This window comes from Periplaneta americana, chromosome 15, assembly GCF_040183065.1.
Source record: "Periplaneta americana isolate PAMFEO1 chromosome 15, P.americana_PAMFEO1_priV1, whole genome shotgun sequence".
Taxonomy (NCBI): Eukaryota; Metazoa; Arthropoda; class Insecta; order Blattodea; family Blattidae; genus Periplaneta; species Periplaneta americana.
Window position 1 is genome coordinate 88821779 of NC_091131.1, and position 8842 is coordinate 88830620.

The window sequence follows — 8842 nt, forward strand, 5'->3', positions numbered from 1 at the left end:
AAAGAGAAATGCAAATTAATATTTATTGGTTTCATAGTTAATTATCGCTATCGCTATAATCTTGAATGAGTGAAGCTATTATAGTACATTTCAGTTCGTTTTGCGCAAACAAAAATTATATTAACTTATTTCTTGCAGGTATCTTCGAGTTTATGGTGGAATTTAATATGCATTCATTAAAATAATAAATTATCTTTATGCATTTAATATTTCAATAATGGAAGGAAGGTGGTAATTTTTTCCAAAAGAACACAACGAAAGTGTAACATATTTTGTCGGCTGCTAGGAGAGAGATCTGCGATGATGAGGCGATAGTAGCGATCCTAGTGGTGGGCAACTACCCATGTTTGCATTTTTACTATATATTGAGCTTCGCGGCTGTATATAGTAGACTGTGGCAATATTATTCTAATAATTCTATGATCTTTGGTTTGTTCTTCTGTGGTTACAAGGTAAACATCATCATAAAATGACAGTCGATATGAACAGCTGTTAAAGGGGCGGCCATTTTTTCCCTATATACAACGCTTAAACAAGGGGTTTCGTGTATATAACTACTGCAAAGCAATTCCCATTGTATAGTTACAGCCTGTTTATACGTCCATAGCTTATTCACGGTTTATTAGTAACGTTTTCTGTCTCAACTCTGCATAAGTCTCGTATAAAAACTATACACGGTTTATTAGTAAGACTGTTAATAAAAGAATATCAGTAATATTTTAATGCAAATTCTGTGTGTTACATACCAGGAGTTTCGTAGTCTTCCATTCGATCCGTCTTACTCCGTTCTACATACGTATAATGTGACTCTTAATAAATAAAAGGATAACTAAGATGACAACATATAATATATAATAAAGTACAGGCATATAAGATTATGTGCTGAATGGTACGGTTGTCACTTATATAGAGCTGTGGAAGTATATTGTATGCTGTTGGGAAGTCAGAAACGCGCTGTCTGATAGGATTCCTAGAAAGGGAAATGAATGAAGCATTTCACGGAATGCATTCACTTCACTGGCCTTCATTTTACAGACCTCTGTACTGAGTATTTACTCTATTCCGAGTGTTTTGTTGTCAATAGAAAGACCCACTTCACAAGTTCTCTGTGTAGTGAAAAAAGGTAGAGGCATCAAGCCAAGTCTGCAATAGACATGGAAGTAATTGAGTGATCCTTCATCTCACAGAGAAAAGAACAATCAAACAAACAATAAAACAAAATTGCATTGAAATACCAAGTAAAAGAAAAGCTCAACTAAGTCCAAAACTAAAAGGAATACGCTTGCAACAAAGGAAAGCGATGAAAGAAAGAAATAGAGAAAAAATAAAAACAGATGAAAGGAACAAATTGAGGTTAAAAAACGAAAAAAGAAATCTAAGAGAAAGGGAAAAGAAGGAAAAAGAGAGAAACGCGAGAAGAAAGCAATAAAGAGAATCAATGGAATTGCTAAAGTGCAAAGACCGAAATGAACTACAAAAAAGAAAGAGAACGAAAGGGAGAACGACTTAATAAAGAAAACAATAACAAGGAATAAATAATTAAGGAAAGAAAGAGTAATGACTCTGAAAAAGAAACAACCCAAAAAAGACAGAATATAAGGAAGAAAGGAAAAGAAAAGAGAGACAGAAAGAAAGAAAGCAAAAACAGAGAGAGAGGTAAATATGAGAGAGGAAAAAGAGATAGACAAAGGAGAGAGAGAAAAAAATAGAGAGGTAAAGAAAGAGAGAGGAGGAGAGATGAAGAGAGAGAAGGAGAGAGATGAAGAGAGAGAAGGAGAGAGAGAAAGATAGAGAGGAAGGGAGAGAGAGAGGAAGAGAGAGAAAGGCAGAGAAAGACAGAGAGAAAGAGAGAGAAAGACAGAGAGGAAGGGAGAAAAAAGCAGAGAAAGGCAGAGAGGAAGGGAGAAAAAGGCAGAGAAAGACAGAGAGGAAGAGAGAGAAAGACAGAGAGGAAGAGAGAGAAAGACAGAGAGGAAGAGAAAGAAAGACAGAGAGGAAGAGAAAGACAGAGAGGAAGAGAAAGAAAGACAGAGAGGAAGAGAGAGAAAGACAGAGGAAGAGAAAGAAAGACAGAGAGGAAGAGAAAGAAAGACAGAGAGGAAGAGAGAGAAAGACAGAGAGGAAGAGAAAGAAAGACAGAGAGGAAGAGAAAGAAAGACAGAGAGGAAGAGAGAGATAGAGAGGAAGAGAGAGAAAGAGAGAAGAAGAGAAAGACAGAGAAAGAGAAAGGCTAGAGGAGGGGAGAGAAAGACAGAGAGGAAGAGAGAGAGAGAAAGATGGAAAGCAAGAGAAAGATAGAGAGGAAGAGAGAGAGAAAGATGGAAAGGAAGAGAACGATAGAGAGGAAGAGAGAGAAAGACGGAGAGGAAGAGCGGGAAAGACGGAGAGGAAGAGAGAGAAAGATAAAAAGCGAGGGAGAGAAATATAAAGAGGAAGTGAGAGAAATATAGCGAGGAATAGAAAGATAGAGGAAGAGAGAAAGTAACAGGAGGAAGAGAGAGGAAAAAACTGAGAAGAAGAGAGAGAGCAGAAAGAGGGGAAGTAAGAAAGTAGAAAGGGAAAGAAAGAAACATAGAAAGGTAGGGGGAGTGAAAGAATAAGACAGGAATATTTAAAAAGAGAAAGAAATAAATGGTTAATTATTGCAGAAATAAATAGGAGGTGGGGAAAATCAAATCCAAATGATAGGACAAAATGATTATATAAAAGTAAGAATAATAGAATAGACGAATGGGATAAGACGAGAATAGTTGTAAAAGTAAAAATTATTAAAGAAAGTATTAAATTAAAGAAAAGAGAACGAAAGTGGTAGTAATATAAAGAAAGAACGATACAAAGATGGAAAAAAGGAATGAACTATCGGGAAAACAAAAAGACGAAATAATGAAGAAAGAAGAAAATTAGAAACAAAGGTTTAAAGAAATGATAAAAAAAATGGAAGAAGGTAAAGAAGGAAGGAAGAGTAGGGAACGGATGAGACAGGGCGGACGAAGAAAGTTTAAAAAGGAAGAAAAAGGGAGAAACAAATTAAGAATGAAAGAAAACTGAACTTTATAAGAATATACATAGGAGATAAAAAAACAAGAAGAAAAGGACATGATTGAGGAATTGGAAATAGAAATACGGAGTATTGTGAGAAGTATAGAAGAAAAAAGAAAAGTTAATTGAAGAAAATAATGCATCGTGTTGAAGTACTCTACAGACTTTACTAGGGATTCAAAGAGGAAAGTTGGAAATCCTCTCCCTTGTCCATTTGGTTATTAGTCTCCTAATGCTTGCATGGTCTGATGTGGAATTTTCCACGTCAGAAGCGGCGAATCTGATTTCGTAATCCATCCATCCATGCGTATATACATTCTTGCGTCCATTTGGAAATTCCTACGCTGCATGTGAATCACTGCTCAATACCATAAGTAACAAACATCACTCTTGTGTTTCTGTTTGTAACCGTCTGAATGCGCACATTCTGAACTGTTTTAACTATTTAGGAATGAGGGTTTAAATTATGATGTTTTGCGGTACCAGAATGTACTTTCCCAAACAGAGCGTCAGCCAAATGTTTGGAGTGTGGTTTTACACTCATTTCAAACCCTTACAAGATAAACTGGGATCTGTGGTGATGTGGCATGATTTCTCAGGTGTTTTCGTTTTACTCCAAATAGGGTAAAGGTTGGTAAAATTTGATATGGGTAATATTGTGATAGTTTTTTTTTTTTTTTTTTTTGTTTTAGAATTTATTAAAATTTTACTGGCGAGAGAAAGATATTTTTTTTGCGTCAACGTATTAAGAGAATGTTCATGGATAAGTTTTTGCACAAAACCGGTCCTTCTTTCGCTCAGTAAAATTGTAATAAATTCTCAAAAAAAACTATCACATATTATCAACCTTTACCCTATTCACATTGGTGCAAAAACCATAGGGAACTATTGCTTTATACCATCGTTTTCGATATATTAACTCCAAAGGGTTCCTGCGCGAACGTTCTCCTGTGGAAGTAACCAACGTAATGTAGGCCCCATCAACTCAGTATGTCAGTATTTGGACATAAAATACCGTAACTCAAGAAACGAAAAGAGAGTGCAGTATTCAGAATGGTCAGGAAGTGACACATAAACTCTCCTCGGTGGTGAAATATCCAACTTAACATAAAAAAGAAACTACAGTATCCAAAGTATTCAGACACTGATAAGTACTGTACTCCAACCACGAGAAAGTCTCCAGGGAATGAAACGAAGCGGGGTGATGCTGTGAATGAATGTTGATGTCATAAGGTCACAGATGTGGGTACTCGTATCTCTATTGGCTATCTCTCAAAGCACAAACGATAACACTGATATCACATTTTTATACACCCTAGTTACAAAATTAGATCAATGTTAATCTCCTGGTCTTTTAATCCCTCCATACAGGAAATAACATATGCAGGAAAGCGCATGATTTTTAAACTGACATAACTCTAATATTATCTATCTACTTAAAATACCTAACGTAGCTCAAAAAGAAACAAAAGAAAGTATAATATCCAGAGCGATTTGAAACTGAAACATACACTCCACTGAAATTTATTTATTTATTTATTTGTTTCTTTGTTTATTCGTTTATTTATTTATTCATTCATTTGTTTGTTTATTTATTCGTTCGTTTGTTTATTTGTTTATCTAGTATTATATTTATTTACTTACTACCTTATTTGTATATTCTTTTATTTACTTATTTAGATATTTATTTATTCAATTACTCTATTATTTATTTATTTATTTATTTATTAATTTATTCAATTACTCTATTATTTATTTATTTATTTATCTATTTATCTATTTATCTATTTATCTGTTTATTAATTTATTTATTTCTATTTAATGTCCGGACACTTGATACATGATCATTCGTCTGTGCACTTCCCAATAGGCCTACAATCACCTATTATCCTATACTGAAAGGTTTGTAAGGCACAGTACTTTGATATATAGTCCCAGTCCATAACACTGCTCTCATCTTTGCACAAAACGCAAACTGATGATAGCAGGATAGAAAACCGATGTAATGAACAACCAGAAGATCGTGATCAGTGAGGATTCGGAATGTTGCAACTGATTCCTTTCGCGGCTGATTTGGGATAGCTTCGGTTGTTAGTAGTGAACTCCACTGCTTTCCTTCGCAGACGGTTTTGTGATGTTGTAGAGTTTCCTCTTTGAATTTTCTCTTGACGTACAGTTTAGCCGACTTAAACGATATTTTGTGATTACATGTTGTTACTATTTAAGTTCCCTTTTTCGCCAAGGCATCAGCTGTTTCATTTCCAGGAACTCCACAATGCGGAGGAAACCACTGAAAGCATATTTGCTTATGGTTATGCTGTAGTTCCCCTAAGAGGCTGCGGGTAGCTGCTACTCTTGAATCGAGGGGTTGGGGTGAGGTTATGGCTTGTAAAGCTGCTTGCCAGTCACTCAAGAGAACAGCATTTTCAAAGTTGTTTAGTCTCAAAATTAGCTATTCTAGGGCCAATCGTACAGCTTCCAATTCTCCATCGAAGTTTATATGGAAGTCTCCCTGTGCGATAGAAGCTGAACAAACTGCTGTGTACTCCTATGCCGACTTTACTATTTCTCTCAAGCTGAGAGCCATTCATATATACAGGGAGATTCAAAAGGTAAGGTCAACCTGTGACGATATGAGTCAGGGCGACATTTAGAGCAGGAAAGTCTTTGTCAGCTTTATTTGCAGCCGTTTCATTGTTACAACAGATCAAACTGTTAATTTACATATCATGATACTTATAATAAATACTAGGGCATAATTTACCGCCAGATGTTTTGATCTAGATTTGTTTACAAAGCATGATTTCCATTACTGATGGAATTACAATGGAGTACGCCGTGAAATGTTGTGATTGGCCAGCACGGTCTCCTGACTTAACGCTGCTGGATTTCTTTATATGTTGTACGCTACTGGATTACAGACAGATATCAGATAGTGGAGTCGTAAGTTCCATAAAAAATAAACATTTGATTTAGGTTCAGAAAGTGTTCTCTGTCAGGGAAGGATGTGCATGGACATGGAGGATGATGTTCTTGAACATCGCTTCTAATTAACTAGCTGGTGATGTTGAAGGATCCATATCGATATGGAAGAAGCGTTTTTAATGTCACTAATTGATGACTATTAAGATACATTTTTCCATATTTTCCTACTATAATAATGGTCTGTAATATGCATTTAACATCCTTTTAGCGTCTGAATTACCGTCGCTCTTAGGATGTAGATTTATATCCTTAATTTAAATACCGGTTTTGAAAATTATATCCTTTAAGAGCCCACATAATATTCTATGTTATTTACTAATACCTCTGTGTTCGTGGGTCACATTCTTTATCTTCTATTCACATCAAAGTAAGACCGATTATCTTTGTATCATTCATTCATTTATTTATAGTTTTCTGCCTATGGGCAGGTCTTTCACTGCAAACTCAGCTTTCTCCAATCTTTCCTATTTTCTGTCCTCTTCTTTGTCTCCGCAAATGATCCATATATATTTTAATGTCGTCTATCATCTGATATCTTCCTGGGCCCCGAACTATTCTCCCGTTCACTACTCCTGTCACTGCATCCTTCAGCAGAGAATTTCTCCTCAGCCATTTTCCCTGTCTCTTCCTGATCAGTATCATCATCATTCCTTTTCACGCACTTATTTAGTCTATTTCACACGTCCATTTTTTATCCGTGTTTCAAATACTTCTACGCTTCTCTTCACTTCTTCGTAATGTCCATGTTTTTTCCTCCATACAATGCCACACTCTACATAAAGCACTTCACTATTCTCTTCTTTAGTTTTTTTTCCAGGTGTCCGCAGAAGATGCTCCTTTTTCTATTAAAATCTTCCTTGGTCATTGCTATCCTCCTTTTGTCTTCCTGACACCAGCTTACTTACGTTACTGCTTACAGTACCACCCCCAAGTATTTGAAGCTGTCCACTTGAATAAACCTGTTACATAAAATATTATAATAAGGTCACTTAACGTACAATTTGGTCAGTAATTTATGAAAAATGCTAGCAGACAAGATTAGAATGAATAAATCGGGTAAGGCTTGAGAATATTTAAAATCGTTACTGATTTATACAAAAAAAGAGATAATCTGACTTGAATGAGTAGAAGTAATGGAAAGGTATGAAGCACTGTATTATCAAGCAAACGAGATTCAAAAAGATTGCTGAAATGCGCAATAGCATTAGAAACTGGAAAAGTCCTTAGAAATATATTCCTAGGCAGGGAAAAATAGAGAAGGAAGGCAGTAGAAATAGTTATGTCACTCACATTCACTACTCCTCTTTAGAGACAAATCTCTGTTCATATTTATTCACAAAAATCCCTTAATTACATAAATAATAACTGAGAATCTTGTAATTATATAAAAATAATAGGATCTGGAAGCAGTCTATCACAAACGAGGGATTATCTATTTGAAAAACACTTTTCGCGGACCAGACTAATCGTAATGGGTCAATTATTATCTGTGTTACAACAATTTTCCTTGGATTCTCGTTTAATGGATTCAAGCGCTGCCGAGGATAATGAAAATTGAAGTGATTTGAAAATCCTTTAGCATTACTATCTTCGGAATTAAGTTAGGATAAACGACTCATAAAAGAACTGTATTTTAAGTTAGAAGTATGTAGGCAAAATTTTTGGCCCACTTAAAAACTGAATACTGAGGTTAGCATAATAAACTATATGGGTGATAGTGATTTCCCATCCTCAGCCTCTAATCTCTCTGAGCTGTAGAAAGATGTTTGTTGTCTTCCAGGTAGATATTTTGTAATAGATTCGTAATAAGCTTAGCGCATTCGTACTTTTATGCAATTGCCTGTCTGAATGAAATAGTTTTAATAATATTGACCTACATAGGAAGAATAATAGAAAAAATACATAGTTTACTCGTGTCCCTTTCTTCACTCAAAATCCTACAGAGTTTGACGTAAGAGTATAAAAAGAAATCATTTCATCAAGACCTAAGAAAATTAAAAATAATATATATTTGTTGCAACATTTTTGGATTTATACACTACGTTATACATGCTGAAATATGAAAGGTTTGCAATGAGCATTGTCTCCATAAACAAGTAACTCAAGAAAAGGATAAACCTATATATTACCATCAGTTATCAAGAACTATTCTGATGTGAATATGTCTTTGCTCGAGATACAGTTAATAAAGAAAACTTTTTCAGCGAAAGACAAAAAAAAATTGATAACGATGTAAATGTAATGGTGGCAAAGAAGTTCTGGTCTACCAATAATTGACAGAGTGCGGAACGTGGAAATAAGGAATAGGGCAGAGGGCAGAAGGTGGAGATTGTACAGCCACATGAAGAAAACGACCGAAGAGAAGTGTCCCAGGGAATTTGTAAATGGAAGATCTCGATTTTTATACAATGATACAATGAAAAATTTAATGGATAGGAGAGAATTAAGAAATTAAGACGGGAAGGATAGATATACTGTACAGTACGATTATTTAGTCCTGACAGTCGCCGACAATGTGCGCCTGGGTCAGGCGAGTCCATTAAGTTGCGACAAGGGATGTTCAGGTTAGTCTGTCACTTGCTTTCAGACCGATCGGATGTCACGCATGCGGTAGAGCGTTGTGTTTCCAGTACAGTTAAGCTGTACTGCATTTCTTTACCCACCGCTCGCCGTTATCTCTACTACGGAGCTCTCCCCACTACTCCTATTACTTCCCCTCTTTCGCGTAGCTGAGCTGTCAGGACTAAATAATCCGTCTGTACATGGAAACTAGGATGCGAAAGGCTTGCTACTGATGCCACTGCCACTACTACTGCTA